The sequence below is a fragment of the Lampris incognitus genome, chromosome 8 (genome assembly GCF_029633865.1).
Source record: "Lampris incognitus isolate fLamInc1 chromosome 8, fLamInc1.hap2, whole genome shotgun sequence".
Lineage (NCBI taxonomy): Eukaryota > Metazoa > Chordata > Actinopteri > Lampriformes > Lampridae > Lampris > Lampris incognitus.
In genome coordinates this window covers 34,948,242-34,971,628 of record NC_079218.1, presented here as the reverse complement: position 1 = coordinate 34,971,628, position 23,387 = coordinate 34,948,242, and the positions used below count along the sequence as shown (strand labels likewise).

General features: G+C 44.5%; 1 protein-coding gene and 1 long non-coding RNA gene across 2 annotated transcripts in view; one reads left to right on the top strand and one right to left on the bottom strand.

Moving 5' to 3' along the window:
- Positions 1-232: 232 nt before the first annotated feature.
- septin8a (septin 8a) overlaps positions 233-23,387 on the bottom strand; it is a 262,906-nt gene continuing 239,751 nt past the window's right edge. The window contains exon 11 of the transcript XR_008810634.1: positions 233-301. The gene's annotated coding sequence lies outside the window, so the exon portion shown is untranslated. The remainder of the gene's footprint in view (positions 302-23,387) is intronic.
- The window catches only part of LOC130117284 (uncharacterized), a 67,216-nt gene continuing 65,999 nt past the window's right edge, over positions 22,171-23,387 (top strand). The window contains exons 1-2 of the long non-coding RNA XR_008810635.1: positions 22,171-22,264; positions 22,915-23,191. This is a non-coding gene — a long non-coding RNA (uncharacterized LOC130117284). The remainder of the gene's footprint in view (positions 22,265-22,914; positions 23,192-23,387) is intronic.

The following is a 23,387-nucleotide window of genomic DNA, read 5'->3' as shown; positions in this document are numbered from 1 at the left end:
TTTGTTTGTTTTTTTGCAGGTTGTTGTGTATGCATATAGTTTTCCATTCTTAGATATAATTTTAGCTATATTCTCAGACCATCCATCCATCCATTATCCAAGCCGCTTATCTGAATTCGGGTTGTGGGGATACTGGAGCCTACTGGAGCCTGGAGGTGGGGAGACACCCTGGACAGGCCGCCAGGCCATCATAGGGCCGACACACACACACACACACACACACACACACACACACACACACACACACACACACACACACACACACACACACACACACACACACACACACACACATTCACACCTAGGGACAATTTAGTATGACTGATTCACCTGACCTACATGTCTGGACTGTGGGAGGAAACCCCCGCAGAGACGGGGAGAACATGCAAACTCCAAACACATCAAGACCATGGGCGACCCCTGGGGTTGAACAACCCCAGAGTTCGAACCCAGGACCTTCTTGCTGCGAGGCGACCACGCTAACCACTTGCGCCACCATGCCTCCCCATTCTCAGACCCTGTTGTACTATGTCCCCTTTTTTGTCCGCCAAATTATATTCCTTGCATGTGCAATGCCAAATTGAACATGAAATATTTAAAAGTTAGTTGTTTTTTGTATTTCATCACTTCTGTATTTCATCTTAAATGTATGTGTGTGATGAATAGATGTGCATTAATGAAAAAGAAATCAAATGAAAAAAGCAATTTTGTTTTTTACAGGGAGACTCATTCATTATCAGGGCTCTCCCAATACATCTAAATGTTATATTTGAAGCGGTGGAACAATGTGGTAAGATTGTAATATAGTACAGTTGAACCAATGTCTTCAACATATTAAGGTATAACATAACATGTGCCTGCACATTGTTTTTTAATGACAATAAACTGAATTGAATTGAACTGAAGAGGCGAAAAGCAAGAGAATATCACTGACTTTTCAATTCTGGATGGATGGATGGATAGATAGATAGATAGATAGATAGATAGATAGATAGATAGATAGATAGATAGATAGATAGATAGATAGATAGATAGATAGATAGATAGATAGATAGATAGATAGATAGATAGATAGATAGATAGATAGATAGATAGATAGATAGATAGATAGATAGATAGATAGATAGATAGATAGATAGATAGATAGATAGATAGATAGATAGATAGATAGATAGATAGATAGATAGATAGATAGATAGATAGATAGATAGATAGATAGATAGACAGATAGACAGATAGACAGATAAATAGATAGATAGATTCCACAATATTGCTAAACTATGTGTGTATGAATAATGTATGAGTTCAGTTGGTTCAGAGGAAAGGCACTATAGCAGGAGCCCAGTTGTGCAGTATCTCTTAATCAATGCGTGTCTTTTCTTCACCAGTCCAACTCGTACATTATTGTCATAGTGCTAAATCGTATCCCAGCAATTTCACTGTTATTGTCACTCGTATTCACTCATTACTACGCTATCCTCTCTAACTTGTTTTTATTGCTCACTGACAGGGATGCATACCAGGCAATAAGTTAAAATATTAACCACAAAGGAACAATAGAAGACAGTCAATGCATTTCTTTTCAATCTGTCTCCTCATATGCGTGAAGTGGAACTTCTGTAGCTCTTCCTAGACCCTTTCAGATCAGCTACCAAACCCCTAATTTAAACTTGAGAAATTGTGGCGAGACGTTACCAAACGCACCACAAATCTATGCCTATCTATGCAACATAAGGCCACTGAGATAGTTAACAGTCACTGAAGTTGTCCTGTCAGACAATCGCTTTACACCCTTTATAGGAGAAGATTCACAACACTAAACCCAAAACCTGCTCCTCTGTGACAGGATGAACTTGGCCAAACATCCTTGGACGCCGTTATGTGCTTGGATGAACATGGTACACACAAATGAACTTGAAGTCTCAAGTGTTTGCCTCCAACCCCAACTCCTTCACCTGACCCCACGCTCTTGAGGATGTACAAAGTCACCAGTAGTCCATTTTCATCTTTTAAAATGAGCAAGATGAACTTTCTCTTCCTTCTGTTTATTGCAGACCTCCTCTCGAGGCTTCCCATGTCTTCATTTTCATAATTTTTCCTTTCAAACCCATGACAATCTGCTCCAAGGGCATCTTTGATGCACTATTTGTTTGGAATAAATCACATCAGGGAAAAAAGAAAAAAAAAACAGAAAATAACTTGAAGGCTATCAACTTTGTGGAGTCAAGCAGTGAGTTAAAAAAGTGCCACTGGCAATGTTGGCCTGTGATATTGTCTGTCAGGAATTTCCGCCACACTGAACTCCTCAACTGTTAGAAAAAGTGTTCAAGTGTTCAATAAATGGGGCGAAATAATGGATGAATGGATGGTTTGTGACACAAAAAAAAAAAATTCCGGGGGAGGGGGCATGAGCTGAGTGATCTTTACATCGATGGAACTTAATGAGTTCGGGCTCTAACCCAGTGGGGTTGTGGTGCCTTCATCTCCAAATGGTCCCCCCAGATGTAAGTCAAAGGCTCACCACTGGGAACAGATTTCTAAAAAAGGCTATTGGGCACACAAAATATCCATCCCTTGATCCAAAGTGATCAATCACTTAGAACAATGGTTCCAAGCCAAGTTTAAATCCAAGCTTGTGTCATACCTTGTCACCCCCCCTCCTCCTCCCTCCTTTTTCCTCCCCAGTTTTACCTGGCCAGTTACCTGACTCTGCTGAGCTGTCCCGGTCACTGCTCCACCCCCTCTGCCAATCCGGGGAGGGCTGCAGACTACCACATGCCTCCTCCGATACATGTGGAGTCGCCAGCCTCTTTTCACCCGACAGTGAGAAGTTTTGCCAGGGGGACATAGCGCGTGCAAAGATCACGCGACCCCCCCCCCCCCGAACAGGTGCCCCGACCGATCAGAGGAGGCGCTAGTGCAATGACCAGGACACAGGCCCACATCCAGCTTCCCACCCGCAGACACGACCAATTGTGTCTGTAGGGACGTCTGACCAAGCCAGAGGTAACACGGGGATTCGAACCGGCGAGCCCCGTGTTGGTAGGTGATGGAATAGACCGCCACGCCACCCAGATGCCCTACCTTGTCATTTCTTCTTGTCTTGTGTTGCCGATCTCTCTTTATGTTCAAGGATCTGGGAAAAGGTACATAGTAGTACTGGACGGGGATGTGCTCTAGACTCATGATCATCCTTTGTCTCCAGTGCTTCTTGAGTATATCTGATATTTATACTCAATCGTAGTGGATGATAACTATTCTGTGATATATCACAGAAAAATCACCACCTAAAATTCAGTACCATTATGATTACCATTGCTTCCTTTCACACCTCAGTTATCAGCAGATATGGCTTAATTGCCCCATTCTAAAGCAAATTCAAGGAACATGGAACTTGGGTAGGAGTTTGCCAACTCTTTTTTATGCTTGGTAGATAAAGCAGAGTCAGTGCACTGTAGGTGGGCTATATACCTCCAGATTTGGCTGAAGACTGTAAATAAAATGCTTCCACTCTCCCACAGAAGCAAACTTCAGAGGAATACAGAGAGGCAAGTTAATGACTCCACACTGCAGCTCCATGCGGAGTGCACTGCGCTCAGGTGGAGAGACAGACAGACAGAGAGACACAGAGAGAGAGAGAGAATAAAACCTTGGAGGAGATGAAAGGATTAATTAAGGTGGAGGAGGCAGCCGATGAGACGAAAAAGAGAGCACGGCAGTGGAAGACCTCTGGGGAAATGAAGTGAGAGACAAAAAAGACAGAGGACATTGACAAAGCATGAGGAGCGAGAGAGAGCGAGAGAGGCTATAAAGACCAGGAACACAAAGACGGCTGAGGGCGTTTGGCTGCTGCCTCTCAATTCACACTGCTGCCATCTCCATAATCAACCCATAAAAGGAGTCCATCCCATTTTGACACAATCATTACATTGTTTGGGAAATCTCCAGGCCAAGATAATGGCATGATGGCCATGTACCTCAGTTTGTCAGTCTACAATACCGGACGCTGTTATATCAGGTGAACTTGTAATATACAGCGAAAACTGTTAATGATGGCATGCATTGTTGGATGGATGTTATGGTCTACACTGGGTGTAAAGTTTATACTATAAACATTCACGTGACAAAAAGGTTTCTTGGTGGAGACTTTGTACCTTTTTTGCACCTGCGTTACTTTGGGGGTTTTTTTGGGGTGGGGGGGATTCCCCCCCTTTTCTCTCCAAATTGTATCCGGCCAATTACCCCACTCTTCCAAGCCGTTCCGGTCACTGCTCCACCCCCTTTGCCAATCTGGGGAGGCCTGCAGACTACCACATGTCTCCTCCGATACATGTGCAGTCGCCAGCCGCTTCTTTTCACCTGACAGTGAGGAGTTTCGCCAGGGGGACGTAGCGCATGGGAGGATCACGCTATTCCACCCACTGTCCCCCCCTCCGAACAGGCACCAGAGGAGGTGCTAGTGCAGCAGCCAGGACACATACCGACATCTGACTTCCCACCTGCAGACACGGACAATTGTGTTTTAGGGACGTCCGACCAAGCCGGAGGTAACACGGGGATTCGAACCGGCAAGCCCTGTGTTGGTAGGCAACGGAATAGGCCACAGGCCACCTGGACCCCCCCTCCCGCATTATATTTTTGATGATACATTGAAAATTAGATAAGATCTGTGCTGTCCAATGTTTTGTCAGACAATGCTAAGTGGTATTAACCTGTAGTCCACTCGGTTTGGATCAAATACACATCTGTAAACGAGAACGATAAAGGAGCAACATTCTTCAACAGACAAAAAAGTTAACACTGCATAGGAGATGAATATGCACCGCCGACTCAAAGAAATCAGTCCAACGCTCTCTGAAGAGTCTTAAGGGCTCAGTGTTGTCTCTTTGAAGGATTTAATTATTATTCTTTTTTCTTTTTTCTCCCTTTGCTCTTGGTCTCTTTGAATTCTGTTGGCTTTGAGAAAATAACCCTGAAAAGAGCATCAGTCACTCAAACAGTACCTAGAGACAAAGTCTAACTTAACCCCTCTATGATGGTTACGATCTGGTTGCCACGTTGCAAAAGGAAGACGTTCTGTTTATCCCTAAAGCAAAAATGAAACACGGATGCAAATGCGAAGGTAGAGAATAGATAAGGAGCAAACAATGCACTAGTTATATGCACAACATTCAACAAGGATCAAAACATGAGGCTATAGATGCCAACATGATTCCTCCAGCCCCTTTCAGCATCCGCTACTAAACTCCACGCTGCTGTTACAGGTCTGAGCGTGTGTGTGTGTGTGTGTGTGTGTGTGTGTGTGTGTGTGTGTGTGTAGCCATGTCATGGGGGATATCATGTGAGCTCCTTCCCCCGCTGATATTCCCATGAAGAATAAAAATTCAAATGCCCAGGAGTTTTAAAAAGATGCATATGGGATAAAGACAAACATTAATTGGCGAAAAATCTAAGCAAAGATGAATTGCCTGACATTATTAGAATAACACAATTTTAAAAAAGCACACTTAAGAGAATATCAAAAGTAAGTTTATCTCTACAACTTGTTTAATTTTTTTCATCATAGTGCCATTTTTTTATGTCCTCTTTATTTTATTTTTTTAATTTTTTCCAGGCTGGTTGTCAATGTGTGAACTTAATTTTTTTTTAAGTACAGCTAATGTAATTATGTCATGCATCAGCACACTACTTCATTAAATTAAAAGCAAACTTTTTTCATGGTTGACATTAGTGCAAGCAGAGCTACTGCCTGCCAGTCACATTTGCTTGGCCAGGCATGTGGTCTCCTTCCACATTTAAATGTTTACACACGAGTGCCTCTAAACCAATTAGATATGCTTTGTGATGTGCTTTGAGGTTCTTATTAGGTTGGGGAGTCGGTATAAAAAAAAATTCAGTACGCGATAACAAGTTTGCATGAGCGAGATAAAATAGGGAAAACAAAGCGAGCTTGTGGGTGAAGATCAGGAAATAAGGAGATAGGTGCAAAGAGGATAGGTGCAAAGAGAATGATAGTGAGGGCCTGGTGGGATGATCAGAGGAAAGAATGGTTACTGAGAAGCACATGTGTTCATTTGCATATGTGTGTTTGTGTGTGTTTGGGAGAGGGAGAATAAAAGAGAGGGTCTTCGACTATGAGCCTCAGATTGACTATGAGCCTCAGATTGGCTATGAGCTTCTGACTGACTATGAGCCTCAGATTGACTATGAGTCTCAGTTTGGCTATGAGCCTCAGATTGACTGTGAGTCTCAGATTGACTATGAGCCTCAGATTGACTATGAGTCTCAGATTGATTATGAGCCTCAGATTGAAAAATTAGTGGATATCCATCTTGTCTATACTCAAGTGCCATCATAAAGGGTCAGCCAAAAGACACAACCCTCTGACAAGGTGTCAGTTCTTCGACCTAAAAAATTTTCACAGAAAAACAGTGTAAATTGCAGTAAAAAAGTCATCGCTTCTATAATGTCACCATTCTTTCTAAAAAGCTCCAGTGGCAGTGCACGTCCTCTTTACAAGTACTTTGGCTTGAGATGATGGTTTATAGGGTTCATAGCTTGTAGAAGATTCTAGAGGAGTGCAAAATAGGGATATTTTGCCCTCACTTCTTCCAAACATAAGATGAAACCAGGCCACTGACATGCCCGGTTTGGACATCTCATGGCAGTGATCATAATCACACTTTATCAAGCATACTGAATATGCTAGAGGAATTTTTCAGACTCAGTTAAGGACCTTATCTGCTGCCTGTTTGCACATTTAGGATGCCGATTGGGACTGGAGTGGAGAGCGCTGGTGGTGGAGAGTGCTGTCCAACACGTCGGTCCAAAATCTCCCATAGGTGTTCAATGGGGTTGAGATCTGGTGACTGTGAAGGCCATAGCTTATGATTTACATCATTTTCATCCTCATCAAACCATTCAGTGACCCCTCATACCCTGTGCATGGGGGCATTGTCATCATGGAAGAGACCATTCCCATCAGGATATAAATGTCTCATCATAGGATAATGGTGAACACTCAGAATAACTTTGTATTGATCTGCAGTGACCCTGCCCTCTAAGGGGACAGACAAGTGGACCCAAACCATGCCACAAAAATGCCCCCCCCCCACACACAGCATAACAGAGACCCCAGACCCCCTCACTGTAGGGGTCAAGCATTCAGCTTTTTCCTCTAATTCGTCACCTGTCTGTATATTGGCAACCCTGATGCTATAGAAGTTCTCAATCTTGTCATCCTAAAGAGCCCAAGAATAGCAAAGCTAGTCGGAAAATGTCATCCATGACTATATGAGTATACATTATTGTGGCTGGCTTTGAGCTACAGGGAGGCTCTGTTGTTTCAAAGAGGCCCAAAGTGTCTCTGTAATGGAGATGTTCCCTATTCAACAAAAGCCGAAGTGCATTAGGAGTAATGAAGACACAGAGGCTTTCAAAGGAGTTACACAGAGAGAAAGCGAAGCTGACTAGATTTATTATGTGTTCATCCCACTCACTGTTATATGTATATAGAAAGTTGCTGATATCAGAATAAGCTCATTAAATGTTCAGCATCACCTGTATGGAGGCTGTCATTGTGCCATTTTTGTACCTGCTGAGTGACCAACCGCTGTTGCAATCATCTTCATGTCTACAAGACAATGAACACGACCCCCCACTCTAATTTGTCATCTGTCTCCTGACAACAAAGAGAATATACGCCTATGGTAACTATGCCAATGATACTTAAGTCCCATCTTGAAGATACTCGCAGCTTGTGGAAGACTTCCGAATGGAAAAGTCCTAGGATGAAAGATTTTTCTTTGGTGGCCATAACTTGGACACTGCAGCACTACAAGTATAACGGTCCATTTAACAATTCATCCAAAAAACTAGAAAGCAGTCAAAACTCAGCCATAGGCAAACTTTATTCGAATCAACAGAAATGGGGTTGTTTTAAAAGACTGGTTCTTCTATTAAATTTTGAAGCCAAGTATGACAGAAGCAAATTATGATTACCATTTACCTTGCCTTTTAGCCTCAAGTATAAAATTGGAGCCGTACTCTCCCTTTTATGAGCAAAGACAAAGGATAATGCGGGGAGGGCAGGGGGAGTGATGGTCGAACACTGTATTTTCCTGGTGAATAGAGCCAAGGCTAATCTAATTCATTTTTGTTGGACCCGGCCTGTAAGAAGAAGAATTGGACATGATGAGTTAAGTCACACTGACATGGAACATTTGTTGCCGTGACGTGAACAGGCAGAGAAATTTTTTTTTTTAAGCAGCTTTTAATGTTTGCTTTTACATCCCTATTTTATGACAGATACTCCCTCTGCAAGGAAAAGTTGGCCAGGGCTACTTGGAGCGAGGTAGAAGGTCAGTTAACCTCAATTCATAATCTCTCCAAGCGGCGGGGGAAAGTGAGGCTGTCCGGTAGAAATTGAAAATCATCAGTAGGCAGTGAAGAGCGGCACAACACAATAACCGCTGGTGCAAATCTGAGAAAAATCTAAATCTAAGAAAGGAACTACTTCAGAGTCATCGTAAATCAATGAACACGGGCATCCGGGTAGCGTAGCGATCTATTCCGTTGCCTACCAACAGGAGGATTGCCAGTTCGAATCCCCATGTTACCGACCTCCGGCTTGGTCGGGCATCCCTACAGACACAATTGGCCGTGTTTGTGGGTGAGAAGCCAGATATGGGTATTGACTACCAGATATTGGTGTTGAATACCTACAAAAAAACACATTCGTATTTTTAAGACGTTTTACTAATATAACTGGTCTGTGATTAAATGCAACCCTTGAATGTTTACTAGCTATCTAGTACAGTCACGTTAGCATATTAGCTAGCTGCACAAACATTAGTTACTTCATCACTTGAAATGCGGCGGATGGTTAAGTGGTCATTTTTTTCTCTATAAATGGCTATTGACATAAACGATGTCTATCTAATATGTACAATTTGAATAACGTTAAGATCGCCAGCCATAAGGTACCTTCATCAGTAACTGGGGGCCACTGTCTAACGTTGTCAATCCAACTACCCATGCTGCTGTCACTGCTATCACTTAGCAGGCAGTAGCAAACACTGCTACTTGCCACCGCAGTAATGGCGGCGTCGCTATATGGCGGAACACACAAATTGGTCGATCGGCGGATTAGTCAATAAATTGCAGACTGCATAGTTTTTGTTTCAGTCATCTAAGTTTATTTCCCCCCCTTTTTCTCCCCAATTGTATCCAGCCAATTGCCCCACTCTTCCGTGCCGTCCCGGTCACTGGTTCACCCGCTCTGCCGATCCGGGGAGGGCTGCAGACTACCACATGCCTCCTCCGATACATGTGGAGTCACAAGCCGCTTCTTTTCACCTGACAGGAAGGAGTTTCTCCAGGGCGACGTAGCGCGTGGGAGGATCACGCTATTCCCCCCAATTCCCCCTCCCCCCCCCCGAACAGGCGCCCAGACAGACCAGAGGAGGCGCTAGTGCAGCGACCAGGACACATACCCAAATCCGGCTTCTCACCCGAAGACACGGCCAATTGTGTCTGTAGCATGGATACACCCATCGTCTGTAGGGACGCTCGACCAAGCCGGAGGTAACACGGGGATTCGATCTGGCGATCCCCATGTTGGTAGGAAATGGAAAAGACCGCTACACCCCATCTATGATTATTTTGGAGATGAACCCTGCTGTGTATTTGTGAGCAGGACAGCGATTAAAATGGGAACTGACAAGTGACAGATGGGTGGAGTTCGCGGTGCCTCTATACAAACTAGACTGACCTGGCTTTCCTTATGCTGAGAGAAAAGGAAAATGCCGTATCACAGGTTTTCATCCATGATTTTTTTTTCAGAATCAGAATTAACTTTATTGGCCAAGTGTGTCTATGCACACGAGGAATTTGACTCCCGTACACAGCAGCTTCTAGCACCTGCAGACGTCACTCACACAAAAGAAAACAAAAAAACAAAAAGAGGGGGAAATTGAAGAAGTAAATAGAACTACAGGACATTGGAGGCAAGCATGCATGCAACCAACCAATCAATCAATCAGATCAAAACTTTCAGAGGAGTCTGTGCAGTAAAAGTATCTCCTATTTGGATGACATTCTTATCTGTTGAACACGCATTATCCCTGTATTTCCAAACAATGTATTCATATTCGGTTACATAACTAACACAGTCTAGCGGAGGCACTAGTTGTTGTTGTTGTTGTTTTTTCTAAGGACAGCTGAAAGATAGCGTTCCATTATCACGTTAGTGCAGAAGAGAGTGCAGGCAGGGTGAGTGGAGAAGAGTGTCAGGAGTGATTTGTGACAGAAGGGTACCAGCACGAGTTAAAGGGAAGGTTTACAAGATGGGAGCGAGACCAGCTATGTTATATGGTTTGGATACGGCAGCACTGACGAAAAGACAGGAGGCAGAGCTGGAGGTGGCAGAGCTGAAGGTGATAAGATTTTCATTGGGAGTGACGAAGACGGACATGATAAGGAATGAGTATATTAGAGGGACCGCTCAGGTTGGACAGTTTGGAGACAACGCAAGAGAGGCAAGATTGAGATGGTTTAGACATGTGCAGAGGACAGATGCTGGGTATATAAGAGGAAGACCAAAGAGGGGGTGAGGGAGGACATGCAGGTGGCTGGCATGACAGAGGAAGCTGCAGAGGACAGGAAGAGATGGAAATGGATGATCCGCTCTGGCGACCCCTAACAGGAGCAGCCAAAAGTAGTGGTAGGAGTAGTAGTAGTAGTGCTTATAACTATTAATATTAGACACATTTGTTCAAAGGCAGTCCTGTCATCCAAAATGTCCTCTTAAAATGTCCCAACACACACACACGCACACACACACACACACACATTTCTTTCTCTTGACACCGACAAGATAAAACCGCCAAGTACAATAGGTGTGGAGAGGAAAAAAATAGACTACATATTTCATATTTCTTAGTAAAGGAAAACAACAGATCTGAGCAAAGATCTGACTTATAAAACTATATCAGGGTATATCAAGGGAAGAACAATATTGGACTCAGTCGCTAAAAATAATAACATTGCCCTTTAAATTTTCAAGGGCTCCTCTGTCTTACTTTCTGTCTGGTCATCAAGTACCTGTGGAGATTTGGCCTCTGTCTTCTGAGGGACCCAGACAGGCAGGAGATGAAGGAGTAAATCTGGGCATCACAACCAAAACCAAACTGAGCTCAACGGAGCAGAGCTTAAGATAGAAGCGCTACACAACATCTTTAAAACCAATTAAGCATTATCACTCCTGCTTCAGCCAAATTTCAAAATTCAGGGTGCCTTATCAAAGCTGTTGGGGGGAAAACAACTTTGATAGAGTAGATTTTAGCCTGATCTTCTAAAACTGACATGTTCTGAGGCTAAATTCTGTCCAAAAAAAATGAAAAAAAATCTTGTACCCTCTGGGACTTCACATAGAGAGTGACAAGGGTCTGTAGCGTGAGAAGTATGCTAATGACCAGGACGTAGCTGATTTTAATACTGAAAATAATGCCAAGGTGCCCTTGGGCAAGCTACTTCACATCTAGCTGAATCTGCTGTGGCTGCTCAGCTCCCGTGGTTGTGCTGTGCATCTCCAAAGTGTGTGTGTACTGTGTATATAGTATGTAATTCTCTCCGCTTCTGGAAGTATATTTATCTATACCGGAGTACATTTACATTTGCTCATTGGCCAACTGCTCCTATCCAAAGTGATTCAGCCATTAGCAGATCAATGTGTGTTATCAGCTGGCATCATAGACTGCTACGTAGTAATAATAGCTGAGAGTGCATGTCATGAGGAGTGCATTAGTGTTGGTGTGCCTTGGATCATCAAGAGGCGTTGCATAGCAGAATCAATGTGCAAAGTAGAATTTAATTGGCAAATGTCAGTATAACAGGTCGGTTATTGTCATAAGAGCATAAATGTCAAGCGCAAGAGGGCACGAAAGTAGACACTGATATAAATGGTGTTTAAGTAAGTAAGTGCATAATAGCTGATGACAATAATTAATAGCCAGGGCTCAACAACTCATTTCAAAATGACATTTCCACCTTTTAAAATGTGATATCTGGGCGTCCGGGTAGCGTAGTTATCTATTCCGTTGCCTACCAACACGGGGATCGCCGCTTCGAATTCCTGTGTTACCTCCGGCTTGGTCAGGCATCTGTCCTGGTCGCTGCACTAGCGCCTCCTCTGGTTGGTCGGGGGAGGGGGAACTGGGGGGAATAACATGAGCCTCCCACGTGCTACGTCCCCCCGGTGAAACTCCTCACTGTCAGGTGGAAAGAAGCTACTGGCGACGCCAAATGTATCGGAGGAGACATGTGGTAGTCTGCAGCTCTCCCCGGATTGGCAGAGGGGGTGGAGCAGTGACCGGGACGGCTCAGAAGAGGGGGGTAATTGATCAAGTACAGTTGGGGGAGAAAATGGGGGGGAAATCCAAATCTATCTACTACTTTCGGCTGCTCCCGTTAGGGGTCGCCACAGCGGATCATCCGTTTCCATTTCTTCCTGTCTTCTGCGTCTTCCTCTGTCACACCAGCCACCTGCATGTCTTCCCTCACCACATCCATAAACCTCCTCTTTGGCCTTCCTCTTCTCCTCTTCCCTGGCAGCTCCATATTCAGCATCCTTCTCCCAATATACCCAGCATCTCTCCTCCACACATGTCCAAGCCATCTCAATCTTGCCTCTCTTGCTTTGTCTCCAAACCGTCCAACCTGAGCGGTCCCTCTAATATAATCGTTCCTAATCCTGTCCTTCTTCGTTACTCCCAGTGAAAATCTCAGCATCTTCAACTCTGCCACCTCCAGCTCCGCCTCCTGTCTTTTCGTCAGTGCCACTGTCTCCAAACCATATAACATAGCTGGTCTCACAACCATCTTGTAAACTTTCCCTTTAACTCTTGCTGATACCCTTCTGTCGCAAATCACTCCTGACACACTTCTCCACCCACTCCACCCTGCCTGCACTCTCTTCCTCACCTCTCTCCTGCACTCCCCGTTACTTTGGACAGTTGACAGTTGTCACCTCCACTCCTTGCAGCCTCACCATTCCACTGTCCTCTCTCTCATTCACACATAGGTATTCCGTCTTGCTCCTACTGACTTTCATTCCTCTTCTCTCCAGTGCATACCTCCACCTCTCCAGGCTCTCCTCAACCTGCACCCTACTCTCGCTACAGATCACAATGTCATCCGCGAACATCATCGTCCATGGAGACTCCTGCCTGATCTTGTCCGTCAACCTGTCCATCACCATTGCAAACAAGAAAGGGCTAAGAGCTGATCCTTGATGTAATCCCACCTCCACCTTGAACCCATCTGTCATTCCAACCGCACACCTCACCATTGTCACACTTCCCTCATACGTATCCTGCACCACTCCTACATACTTCTCTGCAACTCCTGACTTCCTCATACAATACCACACCTCCTCTCTCGGCACTCTGTCATAAGCTTTCTCTAAATCTACAAAGACACAATGCAACTCTTTCTGGCCTTCTCTATATGTCTCAATCAACATTCTCAAAGCAAACATCACATCTGTGGTGCTCTTTCGTGGCATGAAACCATACTGCTGCTCGCTGATCATCACCTCTCCACTTAACCTAGCTTCTATTACTCTTTCCCAAATCTTCATGCTGTGGCTGATCAACTTTATACCTCTGTAGTTGTTACAGTTCTGCACATCGCCCTTGTTTTTGAAAATCGGTACCAGTATACTTCTTCTCCACTCCTCAGGCATCCTCTCACTTTCCAGGATTGTGTTAAACAATCTAGTTAAAAACTCCACTGCCATCTCTCCTAAACATCTCCATGCCTCCACAGGTATGTCATCAGGACCAACTGCCTTTCCACTCTTCATCCTCTTCATAGCTGCCCTCACTTCCTCCTTGCTAATCCGCTGAACTTCCTGATTCACTATCCCTACATCATCCAACCTTCTCTCTCTCTCATTTTCTTCATTCATCAGCCACTCAAAGTATTCCTTCCACCTTCTTAGCACACTCTCCTCGCTTGTCAGCACATTTCCATCTCTATCCTTGATCGCCCTAACTTGCTGCACATCCTTTGCAGCTTGGTCCCTCTGTCTAGCCAAACGGTACAAGTCCTTTTCTCCTTCCTTAGTGTCTAATCTGTCATACAACTCACCATACGCCTTTTCCTTTGCCTTTGCCACCTCTCTCTTTGCTTTACGCTGCATCTCCTTGTACTCCTGTCTACTTTCTTCATCTCTCTTACTATCCCACTTCTTCTTTGCCAACCTTTTCCTCTGTATAATTTGCTGTACTTCCTCATTCCACCACCAAGTCTCCTTGTCTTCCTTCCTCTGTCCTGATGACACACCAAGTACCTTCCTAGCTGTCTCCCTCACTATTTCTGCAGTGGTTGTCCAGCCATCTGGCAACTCTTCACTACCACCTAGTGCCTGTCTTAACTCCTGCCTGAACTCCACACAACAGTCTTCCTTCTTCAACTTCCACCATTTGATCTTCGGCTGTGTCTTCACTCGCTTCCTCTTCTTGGTCTCCAAAGTCATCCTACAGACCACCATCCGATGCTGCCTAGCTACGTTCTCCCCTGTCACCACCTTGCAGTCTCCAATCCCTTTTAGATGGCGCCTTCTACATAAGATATTGGGGGGAAATCCAAATAAATAAATAAATAAATAAATAAATAATGATAATAATACAATAAAATAAAATGTGATACATACTGATTTCTACAGAAAGGTTAATAGAAAATATTAGGTCATTTTTTAGTGTGTACTTTGGAATGTGGTATTAAGTCCTTAGTTAACAAAAACGATCTTTATAACTGGCTAGGTTATATTTAAGATCTATTTAGCAATACTGGACACATCAGACAATGATTAGTAGGATGTTATGATATCTAGCCTTTTAACATATAACTATTCAGGTGCAACTTATGCAGGAAACTACTGAAACCCTGCAACTTATAAGAAACTGAAATCCAATGGAAAGAGATGGGTGAGCCACAGTCAGGGCACTGGTTTGGAGGCCGGGAGAAGGAGAATTGGCTCATCCAAGGATTACCTTAATGTCATTAATTTAGCAAAAACTTTATTAATCCACATATAAAATTGCATAAAACAGCCATATGGAGCCACAACAGCAGCAATAATAACAAGAAAAGATATGACAGCAACAAAGTTTTTCACAGTATAGACAGAGGCAACAAAGTTTTTCACAGTATAGACAGAACCATCAAAATCAACACTTATAATGATAACACAGATGACGACAACACTGGCAGTGAAGGTTAAAGGATCGCAGGTGTTGATGTTATTTGATTTGTAGATTGATAGAAAATGGGACAAAAGTCTTTAATACGAGCACTTTATTTAAACATAGTTTGCAAATTGCCTCAGCAGAAAAACTACCATATATGCAGATACTGCAGCTGCATTGGGGCCCACAACAGTTCAGGGCCTGCACACTCGGACCCCTCTTTATCTCACCACTATCGTATCAAAGATCTCGAGCAGTGAGTCTACGGTATATAGTATGTTCAAAAATGTGCAAAATGTGCTTAAAATATGCCTCTGATTTTGCCAGCCTTGGTTCTTCAGGCAACACAAATCATTTTCAAAATGTCCCTGTGTTTTATTTGGGACAGAAAACTTTAAATTAATTTCAACACAAACACATGGCCATGTTAAATTAGCAAAAGCTGTTGCTTAAGATGTGTAGTTTTTATTTATTGATTCATCATCTTAAAGAGAATTTAAGATATAGCCATAAATCAAGTCAAGCAACCCCACACACATTCTGCCCCCCACCCACCCTAACAGTGTCTTTGTAATCCAGTTTAGAAAAATATACGCTCTCAAACATGCACATTGAACACACACACATGTACCCCTGCATGCTTGCTAACACACAAAGCCTCTGATGCATGCTGTAAAGTAAGCAGTGAGGTCAGCTGAAATTACCTCCTCCTCCTCCTTGCACTTGCAAAAAAATTGGGAGTAGTATGTTTTAAGGAAGGAAAGCAGGAGACAGGATGACAGGATGGACAGATGATGGTTGGGTGGACAGATTGACAAATGAAGGAAAGTGAAAGTGCAGGAATAAGGAGAAGGGCGTGGCTAATAAAACAAATTTGTCTCTCCCTGTCACACCTGACAAAGGGACACTAATGTGAGGGGATGGTGTGCAGTCGGCCACATCAGAACATGTCATTCTAGCCCACCTTCCATGTCGCACACACTAACACACAACACAGGCACTTCAAAGAACCACATCCAAGGATGTAGGGCAGCACTCACCAATTTCAAATAGGACAGGGACAGTGCCTCATTTCCACCAATTTATTTTGGCCAGCAAAACATGCTAATGTTTCGGCCTACTGCTACAGGCCTTCATCAGAGCATGAGTGTAACTAATGGCATGTGATTTATATAGGGCTTCATAGTGGTCACATGATACAGGACATGAAATGGTTACATGACAGGTCAGCAAGATCACATGCAAATGTTACATGGTCACATGACAGGTCAGCAAGATCACATGCAAAGGTCACATGGTCACATGACAGGTCAACAAGATCACATGCAAAGGTCATATGGTCACATGAAAGGTCAACAAGGTCACATGCAAAGGTTACATGACACAGATCAGTTACATGACACAGTTCATTAATTGTAGCACCACCTCTGTGGTGTATAAACTAACCTGCCCTTGTGGAAAAGCTTATGTTGGCCAGACAAAACACTGTCTGAAGCAAAGGGTGTCTGAGCATAAAACAGCTATACGCACCAGCAACATGGACTATGCAATGGCCAATCATTACCATGATTGGTCTGTCATGTGACCTTTGCTGGTCTGTGTCATGTAACATTTACATGTGACTTTGCTGACCTGTCATGTGACCATGTAACCTTTGCTTGTGACCTTGATGACCTGTCATGTGACCATGTAACCTTTGCATGTGATCTTGCTGACCTGTCATGCAACCATTTCCAACCCGGTATCACGCCAAAGCGTGTAATACACCCGCTGGTCCAGCGTGTCAGTGTCACGATTTGCCTTGCTCAGGCGTGAAAAGTACACGCGTGTATGAAGGTGCAGTGCCAGCAGGGGGCGATGATTAAGAGGTGAAGGCAGGTTAGTGTTAGGGTTAGGGTTAAGGTTAAGGTTGGGTTTAGGGTTGGGTTAGGGTTGGGTTAGGGTTAGGGTTAGGCGAGGGATTTTGGAAAATGCTGTATGCTTCTTTTCCTCCGTGGGGAGTTGCTGGCATTGAGTTAATCATCGCCCCCTGCTGGCACTGCACCTTCATACACGCGTGTACTTTTCACGCCTGAGCGAGGCAAACCGTGACACTGACACGCTGGACCAGCGTGTATATTACATGCTTTGGCGTGATACCGAGCTGACCATTTCATGTCCTGTATCATGTGACCACTATGAAGCCCTATATAAATGACATGCCATTAGTTACAGTCATGCTCTGATGAAGGCCTGTAGCAGTAGGCTGAAACATTAGCATGTTTTGCTGGCCAAAATAAATTGGTGGAAATGATCCACTGTCCCTGCCCTATTTGAAATTGGTGAGTGCTACCCTTCATCCTTGGATGTGGATCTTTGAAGTATAAGTTTTTTTGAGGTTAGCACCACAGTAAGAGTTTCTTTTTGGGAAAGTGTATTAAACTCCTCCATTCCAACACAACACAGGCACTCATACACTTATACACAAATACACACATACACACACACACACACACACACACACACACAACAGTGCACGAGCTCTCTTGGATGTGTCAGCTCAGCGAGAAGGGACAGTAGATGGGCTTCTGTTGACCCTCCAATCTCATCTCTTTGTTTTTCTTTCTCTTTGTGCACTCCCCCTCAGCTTCCATCAGTCACAACTTCAGGCTACAAGAAGCAGATGTTCGCTGTGTGTGCCCTGACATCTAGAAAAGAAAACTCTAACAGAGAAAAAAAGTTGTACTGTGGATGAAAGACAAAAATGATTCCAAAATAATCTTTATAACTCGCTCCTATAAGAATTCTATGGCAAACTCATCGCTCAAAAGGAGCGGGAGGGGAAAAGATAAGCATGCACGACAAAAAAAACAAAAACAGTCTGTTATTCTGTTGATGCTGTTTGTTGTCAGGAGCAGACATTTCTCATCTCAGACCCGCCACACAACCCCTCTCTTCTTACTCTGATTTCCTTTATCATTCCCCCTTCATTGTCTCTCTCTCTCGCTATCCTTGCTGCCTTTTTCTGGTCCCTATTCCTCATTCTCGCTGTTCTTCCTTACACAGACTCTCTCTCTCTCTCTGTCTCTCTCTCTCTCTCCTGCCCAGCTGCATAGTCAGCCTCTCTGTCTATGGGCTGTTGACAGCAGGGGGATTCAGTGTTAACCTGTGCCGTGCTGCTGCTGTGATAGAGTGCTGTTGTTTTGACCTGTAGTGCACAGACACACCTGACCACACATAAAGATCCTCTCTCTTAGAGCAAGTAGGGGGAAGAAACACACTCAGTGTCATACATCATGTCTGTGTGTCAGTGTGAATGTGTGTTTATGTGGTTTTATTTCCCTGCAGCCAAAAATAGTGCATCTAGACTGAGATGGTTCACTCCCAAGATGTTGTATGTGTGTGTGTGTGTCTGTGTGTGTACACGTGACTAGCACGGACGAGTGCACTGCACACTCTCACACTCAAATACACGCAAATTCACACGCACACACACATATGCCCTCAAATATGCACAAAATTAAACAAGTCTTGAAGGGTTCATAGACTAAATAGTAAGTGAGGTGAGGCAGAGAGAGAAGGAGTTAATGTAGCCCCGTTTGGGACCAGCATAAACCACCGCGTGGGTGCTAGCCCCCCCATACAAATGCATTGAGAATTTCCTGGAAAACTCGTTTCGCGTCATATTGCAGCACTTTTGACTTGGGTTGGACAAGGTTTCCCAAACAAAGTTTACCAATCTGATAAGCCTTTTGAAAGCCTTGAACCCTTTTCTGTTACCCAAGTGAAACATATTGTTTGGAAATAGCTGTATAATTTGAAAATGGCGTATAATATCTCACCTTTATGTGGCTCGTCCCCCGCGTCTTTCAAATTCATCTTTCAATATGGACACTGCTCTTCTTCTACGCTTGGTTTTCTGAAACCTGTAGGAAGAAAACCAGTCACTTTCTTCCACGTAGAGAGGCTTTTTTTTTATTTCCCTTTGTTCCTCTTTTAAAGGAAATATTTTTTATTTCATTCAGGACGATGTCTGTGGTGATAAGGAGCAAGTGGGCTCAGGTGAATAAAAATGGAAGCAACGGTTGTTTTTCCCAGTGCACAGGCCACAGGTGTAGAAGAAGAACAGGATTGTTGTCCATATTAAGATTTGCATTTGAAAGTAGACTTGGACAAGCCACACAAAATTACAGTTTATACTTTATTACAAATATTTCCAAACATTTTTTTTTCTCCCCTCAGTTAACAGAGAAAGGCTCAAGGATTTCAGAAAGCTTGTCAGATTGACAAATTTTAGGCGGGAAACCTTGCCCAACCCAAGTCAAAAGTGCAACCAAGTGCGCAAAATGGGTTTTCCCAGAAATTGTCAATGCAACTTCGACACGGCGAGCACCCATGCAGGGGTTTGTGCTCGTGGCCAAACAGGGCTAGAGTTGCAGCAGCAAAGATATATGATTCAGTGTTTCTCTTCTGCATATATACCCTGAAAAGAGGTTAGTAACACTGAACAGAGCAAAGCTACATTTTTTGGGGGGGGGGATCAACCCCCCCCCCTTTTCTCCCTAATTGTACCCGGCCAATTACCCCACTCCTCTGGGCCGTCCCGGTCACTGCTCCACCCCCTCTGCCGATCCAGGGAGGGCTGCAGACTAACACATGCCTCCTCCGATACATGTGGAGTCGCCAGCCACTTCTTTTCACCTGACAGTGAGGAGTTTCACCAGGGGGGAACGTAGCACATGAGAGGATCACGCTATCCCCCCCCCCCGAACAGGTGCCCCGACCGACCAGAGGAGGTGTTACCAGGGCACATACCCACATCCAGCTTCCCACCCACAGACATGGCCAATTGTGTCTGTAGGGACACCCGATCAAGGAGGAGGTAACACAGGGATTGAACAGGCGATCCCCATATTGGTAGGCAGCGGAATAGACCGCTACGCTACCCAGACACCCAAGATCTAAGCTTTTCTAGTTATTTCCCAGCACTGATATAGAAAACAGAGGTGACCTGTATTCTAAGCTCTTGCAACACTTAAATTCAAGGTCCTAAACAGTTAATCGACTCCCAGGCATGTGCACACATACAGGGGGTTTGCTTTGACGGGATGTTCAACATGAAGACACAAAGCAGTGAACACACAGTTCTCTGTAACAGAGTCCATATAGCAGTGGAGGGATTGGCTGTGATGTGGCCAGATTGATGTGAAGGAACAGAGGGCTGAGCTTGATGTGGCGGTTGTAAATTGCCTGAGGAAGTGTCGTGTTTTCACAGCTACATCAGAGCCAGACCTTTACACCGTCACTAGAAAGAAAGAAAGAAAAACACTATAATGAAGCAATGTCACCGACAAAAAGCAGGTGCATTTTAAGGACCTACCCACGTATTTTTCTGTGCCCCCTCAGGATAATTTCAATAACTTTCATGGTTTTGTCGCTACATTCAGACCTTCCACTCGGAGGGAAGAAACAGATGTCTTCTGTAACTTTAATCTACCGTGGAAGGCATCACTTACTGGAGGCCTTGGCTGGCACTGTTTAGTTCATCTCTCTCTGACCTCACATAAAGACGGTTTGCGTGGACTTATCAAGTTGTTCTGTGGGGCTCTGTTCTCGCATACTTGCTCGGTTGAGTGAGTAATGAAATACTAATTGACAAATTTAAGAAAGAGAACATTTCATGCAACCTTGATGCCTCCGAGTGGTGTACCCTGAACCACTATCTCCATTACTAAGAGGCAATTTTTTTCCCTTTTTTTTTTTTGTGCGGCTGAGAGAATTGTGGTCCATGGTGCACTGATATGACGTGAAACATGTTCGATGCCAAATAACTGATGTTCAAATATAAAAGGGGCTGTGCAGGCGGGACCTCAACCAAGATGAGAACTGCCACATGCACGCACGCTCACACAGACACGCACAAGAAAAAATGACTCTGACTCAATTCAATTCAATTCAATTCAATTCAATTCAATTTATTGACATGACATACATTTGTGTACATATTGCCAAAGCATGTAAAACAACAACAACACAATACAACAATGATTATAATAATAACAGCAAAACAACAATGATTATTATATCAAACAACAACAGTAGCAATAGGTGCCGTCACCCACTCTGACCCCCCCCCCCATACAGGCACATATACTTTCACTCACACACATACACTCTTGTAGTCACTTAAACATGCATGCATATGCGCACACACACGTGCTGAGTGACTTAAGAGGGAGAGACAGAGGGAAGATTTTCGCACGAGCCACATGTGAAAGATGAGCAAGTTCGTTGTAAGCCCGGCAGAGGTTAGAGACTGGAGCCTTTATCCTGTAGGCAGGGTGCAGTACTGAGCTCACCAATTCACCACCCCCCTCACCCACCCCACCCAACACACACACGCACACACACACACACGCACGCCTGTTGTGATTTTGAGGAGTGGCGCTGGAGAGGCAAGAGCAACAGAGGACAAAGAGTATTGGTTCTTGGCACTCTGGTCCGTCGGTTTTTGTTTATTTATCTCTGGCTCAGTCTGTCTCCTTCTCTGCCTACATGTCTCTCTCTTTCTCTCTCTGTCTTGCTGTATGCTTTGGCCATCTCTGTCTGTCCGTCTGTCTGATTTTCTCCTTTTCTGTTCGTTCGTCTCCCTCTCTCTGATTGTCCCTCTCACGTCTGTGTCGGCCCATCAGCCTGTCCGTGTCCTTCTTTTTCTCTTTCTAGTCCTCTTCATCTCTGTTTATTCATTCTGTCTGTCTCCCTATCTCCCTGTTCATGTGACCCTCCTCTCTCCTGTCTGTCTGTTTGTTAACCTGTATCAAATGTTTGCCCTTCTGTAGGCTATGTTCTGTGTGTTTATGTCTTCATCTCTCTTTATATTCCTGCTCCCCCCTTCTCTCTCTCTCTCTCTCTCTCTCCCTCCCTCCCTCTCCATGGCGTGCTGGGAGGTTGGGTGTGACAGCGTGAGTGAGGGTGCTGAATGAGCCTGAATGTGTTTTTTTTGGCATACTTCACTGTTTTTTCTTCATGGTAAGGTAAGAGGAGTTTACTTTAACTTCGTTGCTAGCTGTTGGAAGGTGACTGGAGTAGCTGGTGGGAGTTTGGTGGGGTGCAGTATGGCATCCCTCCCCGGTGAGGGCTCGCCTCCCTTGTCTACTAGACACGGAGTTAGAGTCGTGGTTGACTCGAGGTACACTGTGGAACAGGTTCTCCTGGATGCGGGAGAACAGGTCGGCTATGAGAACATCACATAACAGCTCTCGGATGAATAAAGCCGTGGTGGCTTTTCTCCGAGAGGAGCGTTTGGTCCAGCTGTTGGTTGAGAGAGGCCTGGTGCTGGATGATCTGTTTGTAGCCGTCTCTCCATTGTTTGTGCCATTGACACATGTTACCGTGTCAGGCGTACTTCCGTTTATCCCGAACGAGCCCACTGAGAGAGAACTGAGTCGTTTCAGAGAGTTTGCTAGCGGGTTCAGAAGAGTTGGTCTGGGTCGTGACGACACTAGACTACGGCATGTTATAACTCCCTGCAGAGACGGGCCTTCGTGTATTTAAATGATTTTTCACAACATCTACAAGTGTTATATTTTGAGTCAAATATGAATACGGTTTCTACACTCTGTATGCAAGTTCTGGCAGTATGGCGTGGCGTTGTCGGCCACAAACGTTCATCCTGCCCACACAGGGAGCCCACAGCAGTTCAGGCGAGCCACAGCCTGGGGGTGCCGCTGAGGGCAGTAGCCCGCAACCAGCGCAGCAGGCAGCGGGACATACCGCAAGCGGTGATCCACAACCTGATGTGGAGGGAAATGAAACAACCAAGCAAGGCAGCAATAATGAAAGTGACGGTAATCTGAGTGGTACGGAAGCACAGGATGCGGATGCATGCAGAGACGGAGGACAGACGGAACCAGTGAGAGACAGTCACCCAGCTGAGGCTGAGAGTCAGGTCTTTGCAACAGGTGAGTCACACTGTGAAAAAGCTAGAAATGAAGATGAGGAGATGTTAGAGGAGGACAGCCCATCACAGTTTACGGATATTATGTCACAAGGTGATCAGCAGTCATATTCTTTAAAGGAGATTAATGGTTTCCTTGATGAAACTTCTGGCAGACAGTCTGTGGGAATAGCAGATTTCTTCTCAGATGTGGACAGGTT